The following is a 7122-nucleotide window of genomic DNA, read 5'->3' as shown; positions in this document are numbered from 1 at the left end:
TTCAGTGGACACACAGATTATCACCTTGTAGACTTTTGCTGTGGCCTTGGGAATTTATACGTATAGGAATTCTTTCTCAGACAGAGAAAAAGAGAGGAAACATCATTGTATAATAATGAGCACTGGCAGATGTTAAACCCCAGAGAAATTTATTAAAGAACATTGTTGATTCCTCTAGGCTTTAAAGCAAAGAATTATTTGTTGTTGTTACAAAATTGCTTCAATCGTATCTGACTCCTCATAACATCATTTGGGGTTTTCTTGGCAAAGATTCTGGAGCAGTTTGCCATTTCTTTCTCCAGTTCATTTTATAGATAAGAAAACTGAGGCTAACTCAGTTAAATGACTTGTCCAGGATCATATAGCATCTGAGGCCAAATTTGAACTAAGGAAGATGAGTCTTTCTAATTTCAAGCCTGGCACTCCATTAGCTCAGGTGCCCTAAAGAATTATTTTCTATTCACTAAAGTGAATAGTGAATTTTGCCTCCAAAATGTAGGCAATTCAATTCAAAAATTGAATCTCTTTATAATACATATTTGATAGGAGCATTGGAAACTGCTAATGATTTTATTAAAAATAACTTACTTTAAAATTCAATGTTTTCTGAGATGAATGCTTTGTAGTATGTAAATTCAAGATTCTGAACTCTAGTATTAAAGGTCTCATCAAATTGAAAAATCCATGAGGAAATAAATTACTAAGTCTACATGTAGATTAACTAAATCTTGTAAACTGAGGCACACACCCTAAGGATGACTTGCCTCAGGTTACAAACAACTGTCTGAATTTGGATTTGAACTCAGATCTTCCTGACTCAAGGTCTAGCTCTTTGTCTGGAAAGTCACCTAGGAGAACACTGGATTCATGTAGGAAAAGAGAAAATAGGATTCTCTTTGACTAGATTTGACTTATATGTCAAATCATCAATTCTAACTATTAAAAACTGCTGTCAGTAAGCAATCAGGTTAGCAGTGATGATCATGATTATTTCATTTAGTTTAGCCTTTAATATTTCTATTCACTTTCTAACTTTGAGAATTTTCTTCTATTTAGAAAGTTATTCTTGAGTTTCTGATGAACTCTCAGACTGCATTTTTAGTTTGGTTTTTCACAATCTTTGGTCCACATTTATCATATCACTTACTTTTCCTGAATTATGAGTTATCTTTATAAAGTGCAATTTATTAAATGCACACTTGTTGCCTTACAACTGATATACTCACTTTATCTCTTCAGTTAGATCAAACTAGTCTTGAGAATAAAGAACATATTAGAATTTCCCCCATTCTCCACAATGCTATGTATAGCATCTGGGGATATTGAGGGTTCAATAAATAATTACCTGTTCACTTGACATACTCCTCATGATAATTCTTTTTTTCAGTTAATTTTTTAATTTAATATATTTCCCCAGTTATATTCAAAACTATTTTTATTTGTTTTTAAGATTTTTGAGTTCTAAGCTTTCTCCCTTATTTCCAACCACAATTTAAAAAAAATGTGAATTTATGTAAAATATTCCATAGAAGACAAAAAAGAAAGAAAACAGATCTCCCACCTTAAAGAAAATTAAAACCCGCAAGAAAAAATGAGTTAAAAACAGAGAATCAGAGAATACTTTGATCTGTGTTCAAACTCGATCAGTTCCTTCTCTGGATAGGGTTTTTATTGTAAATCCTTCAGAGTTGTTGATTGTACTACTGAGAATAACCAAGTGATTTACAGCTGGTCATACCAGAACATTGCTACTAATTTGTATGTTTCACTTTGTTCATGGAGGACTTTACATGTTCTCTTTTTCCTGAGAGCCTTCTGCTCATCATTTCCTAGTTCTATGAGAGAATTTTTTTTTTTGCCATTACTATTGCTAATTATATTTTCCTCTCTCTCCTTTTTATTCTCTCTCCTTTCACTCTGTCCCCCCTCAAAAGTGTTTTGCTACTGACCAATCCCTCCCTCAGTATGCCCTCTCTTTTATCACCCCCTCCTTCCCACATTCCATTCCCCTCCTATTGTTCTACAGGGTAAGATAGATGTCTAAAGCCCTACTGAGTATGTATAGTATTTCCTATTTGAGCCAATTCTGATGAGAGTAAGATTCATTCACTTCCCTTCTACTCCCTTCTTCCCCTCCCCTATAAAAGCTTTTCCTTTTCCTTGCCTCATTTTTTATGGCAGATAATTTGAAACATTCCACTTTTCTCTTTCCCTTTCTCCCAGTATATTCCTCTCTCACCTCTTAATTTCATCATTTTTCTAAAAAGGAAATTACCCCTTTATATTCAACTCACACTGGTGCTCTCTGATCATATGCATCCTTTCTAAATGCCAAAAATAATGAGAACATTCTGAATTACCAGTATCATCCTCCCATTTAGGGAATATAAACAAATAAACTTTATCAAGTCCCTCATGATATCACGTTCCTGATTGCCTCCTTAAACTTCTCCAGAGTATTTGAAAATCAAAATTTCCATTCGACTCTTGTTTTTTCATCATAAATGGTTGAAAATGCTCTGTTCCTTGAATGACCATTTTTTCCTCTGAAGGATTATACTGTTTTGCTGGAGAGGTGATTCTTGGTTCCAATCCTAGCTCCATTGGTCTCCAGAATTTCATATTCTAAGCACTCAGGTCGCTTAATGTAGAAGTTGCTAGAACTTGTGTTATCCTGACTGTGGCTCCACTATACTTCAATACTTTCTGGATGATTGCAATATTTTCTCCTTGATCTGGGAGTGCTGGACTTTGGCTATAATATTCCTGGGAGTTTTTATTTTGGGATCTCTTTCAGGAAGTGACTTGGTGGATTCTTTCAATTTTTATTTTACCCTCTGGCTCTAAAATATCATGACCTTTCAGGTAGACCACTAATTTTTAAATGATCTCTCTTGGATCTATTTTCCAAATCATTTTTAAATGAGATATTTCACATTTTTTTATGCTTTTCATTTTACTTTATTGTATCTTGATTTCTCATAAAGTCATTAGCTTTAGTTTGCTCAATTCTAATTTTTGAGGATCTATTTTCCTCACTGAACTTTTGTTCCTCCTTTCCCAACTGGCTAATTTTGCTTTTCAGTCATTCTTCTCATTAGCTCTTTGCATTTCCTTTTGCACCTCTCTCAGTTCTTTCTCCAATTTTCCCCTCTATTTCTCTTACTTGATTTTAAAAGTTCCTTTTGAGCTCTTCCATAATCTCAGCCCAATTATTATTTTTCTTGGAGACTTTGGATATAAGACCTTAAACTTTGGTATAATTTTCTGAGTATTTTGATCGTCCTTGTCACCAAAATAACTTTCAGTGGTCAGAAACTTTTTATTTTCTGCTCATTTTCCTAAGCTATTACTTTGCTTTTAACTCTTTGTTAAAATAGAGCTCTGTTTCCAGGGTGAAGGGTGCACAATCCAAAGCTTCAGGGTTTTCTGCAGCTGTTTTCAGAAATCTTTCTAGAAATATCACCATAAGCACTCTGTCCTGGAGCTTTTAGGAGTGTTCTCATCCCACTGCAGCTGCAAGATCTAGTTCTACTGACTGATGACTGAGCTGTCCTGGGACTACTCACTAGACTTCCATCCCATTGTTACAGATCTTCTCTATTGACCTTCCAAGTTCTCCCTGGTGTATCTGGCCTGAGAGGTCCAGAAGCCTCCAGCACTATTTCGGATTCAGAGGTCCTGACTGGGGTCTGAGCCGGAGTTGGGGTCAGGGTCGGGCTTGCACTGGGATTGCATACTTGGTCCTACTCTGGTGACACAGACATTTTGTGAAGACCTTCCAGCTCCTGCTTGGTGTCTCTGAGATGAAAGCTCTGGAAGCTACCAGTACTGTTGCTGAATCTGAGGTCAGGGCATGACTGGCTCTGGAGATTGGTCCAGGATTGCACTCTGGACTTCCACCTTTTCTGCTGAGCTTCTAAGTTTCTTTCATCTGGAAAATGTTTTTCTCTATGTTTTGGGGTGTTCTGATGTTCTCAAATTTGTTTAGAATCATCATTTAAAGTAATTTGAAACAGTTGGGGGAATAGTTGAACAAGTTCTTTCCTTTGCCACTTCTGATAACTCTTAAAAAACTCGAAGATTATACTAAAGTTGTCTTCCTAATATCAAATAAAATGACCTTTCTATCAGTTAGGGTAGTACCAGGATGGGAAAGAAACACATTTCTATTTCTTTCACCCCTAAGCCAGCCTTAAATATAATAATTCCCTTGATAATTAATTATTCAACTATTTTCTCTGTTGAGTGGTATACATTGGTTTGTGATTTATAAAGGTAACATGGAATTACAATTCTAAGACTAAGTTAATATCATAATATCAAGTAGTATAGACTTACTAATATATTTTAAATTGGAAGGGATCTTGGTAACTATTAAATCCAACTTCCTAATTTCACAGTTCAGGAAACTGAAATCCAGAGGTTTAATGACTTGCCAAAGATACCCAGTTAGTGAATGGCAGAGCCAAAAATTCAAATCTAGGTTTTATGATTTTAATTCCAGTGCTTTTTGCATTAAATAATACTGCAATTAACAACAAGAACTGATTGCAATAATTTGCTACATAGGAATTTTATGTTATTAATATTTGAACTATTATTTTTAATAATATTGTGCATATTTGACTCTTAGATTTTGCTGCTGCAACATCTTGACCTAAATTACAACTATGATTTGATTGGTGTAGGGTATACCCTCTACCAGTTCAGATCAATAACTATTCTATTTTTTTCAATTTATAAAAATTTATATTTTATTCATTTAAAATGATAATTACTTTCATGAATTAAAGTCCTTATTTATTATAAAAGCTGAAAATCAAGCCCATTTTCTTTTCTGTCTAATCTGGATTTATATAACATCATTAGATTAGAACTAGAAGTGATCTTTACAATCACATCGTCCAATTCCTTCATTTTACAGATGAAGAAAATAAAAAAAAGAGATTTGCCTAATTTTTTCTCTTTATTTAATAGTATATCATTTTTCCAACTATATGTAAACATAGCTTGCAACATTCATTTTTATCAGATTTTGAGTTCTAAATTTTCCTCTCTAACCCCTTCCAAAAATGGTAAGCAATCTCATATAGGTTATTCAGGTACAATTATATTAAAACATATTTCCCCATTAGTTATATTGTGAAAGCAGAATCAGAACAAAAGAGAAAAAGCATGAGAAGAAGAAAATATTAACGTATCTTGATCTGCTTTTGGACTCTCTCCTTCTTTCTCTGGATGTGGAAAGCATCACAAGCCTATTGGAATTTTCTTGGATTTCTTTATGGCTGAGAAGAGGAAAGTCTATCAAAGTTTATAATTGTACAATGTTACCATTACTATATATAGTGTCCTTCTGTTATGATTACTTCATTAATGCACGAGTTGACACAAGTCTTTCCAGATTTTTCTGAAATCTGCCAGATCATCATTTCTTATAGTGCAAAAGCATTCCATTATATTCATATACCACAATTGTTCAGTCATTCTGGAACTGATGGACATCCCTTCAATTTCTAATTCTTTGCCACCATAAAGGAGATAATACAAATGTTTTTTATTCAATTGAGTTCTTTTCACTTTTTTATGATCTCTTTAGGATATAGACTTAGTAGTACACTTACTCAATTAATGAGTATGGACAGTTTTATAGCTCTTTAGGCATAGTTCTAAATTGCTCTCCCGAATAGTTGGATAAGTTTACAACCCCCGAAATAATGCATTATTGAAATTTCCCCGCATCTTCTTCAACATTTATCATTTTCCTTCTATGTAATATTAGACAACCTGATAGGTTTGAAGTGGTATCTCAGATTTGTTTTAATTTGCATTTTTCTAATTAATAATGTTTTAGAGCATTTTATGTGGCTTTAGGTGACTTTAATTTCATCAACTGAAAAATGCCGGGTTCAACTCATTTAACTATTATTAAATGGGGAGTGTTATTATGAATTTTATTCAGTTCTCAATATATTTTAGAAATGAGTCTTTTATTAGAAACTCTGGAAGTAAAAGTTTTTCCTAGTTTTCTGCTTTCCTCATGATTTTGGTTATATTGGCTCTCTTTTTGTGCATTCCCTTTTTAATTAATTTAATCAAAATTAGTCATTTTGCATTTTATAATGTTCTATATCTTATGTTTGTTTTAAAATTATTCCTTTCTTTATAGATGTAACAGGTGAACTATTCCTTATTCTCTTAATTTACTTATGTGTATTATATTTAATGTATCTAAACCATATACCCTTTTATACTTCATCTTGGTATACAGTATAAGGTGTTAATCTATCACTAGTTTTTGCCATTCTATTTTCCAGTTTTCATAGAAGTTTTTGTCAAATGGTGAGCTCTTACTTAGAAGGTGGGCTCTTTGAATTTTTCAAGCAGTAGATTGCTACAGATTGTTAAGTCTTTTGTACCTAACATTCCACTAATCCACCAATCTATTTGCTCACCAGTAATTAATAGTTCTGATGACTGATGGTTTATCATATAGTTTTAGCTCTGGTACAGCTAGGCCAATCACCTGTGCATTTCCCCCCATTAATTGCCTTGATATTCTTTTTGCTCTTCCAGATGAACTTTCTTAATTTTTTTTCTAGCTCTACAAAATAACTTTTAGTTGTTTGATTGTATAGCATTAAATAAGTAGATTAATTTACAAAGAGTTGTCATTTTTATTGTATTACCTCAGGCTACCCACTAGCAATTGATATTTTCCCAATTATTTAGATTTGAATTGGTTTCTGTGAAAAGTGTTTTGCAATTGTGATAATATATAGTACTTGTGTATATCTTGTGAGGTAGGTATCCAGATATTTTATTTTGTCTACATTTATTTTAAATGGAATTTGTCTATCTCCTGCCACTGGAATTTGTTAATAATAAGTAGAAATGGTGATGATTTGTGTGCATTTATTTTATATCCTATAACTTTACTAAAGATGATAATCATTTCAAGTAGTTTTTAAATTAATTCTCTGGGATTCTTTAGTGATTCCATATCATCTGCAAAGAGTGATACTTTTGTTTCCTTATTGGCTTTTCTAATTTCTTAAATTTCTTTTTCATTATTTATTGTTAAAGCTAACTTTGCTAGTACTATATCGAATAATAGTA

This window comes from Sarcophilus harrisii, chromosome 2, assembly GCF_902635505.1.
Source record: "Sarcophilus harrisii chromosome 2, mSarHar1.11, whole genome shotgun sequence".
Classification (NCBI taxonomy): domain Eukaryota; kingdom Metazoa; phylum Chordata; class Mammalia; order Dasyuromorphia; family Dasyuridae; genus Sarcophilus; species Sarcophilus harrisii.
Note: the sequence above shows the minus strand (reverse complement) of the source record.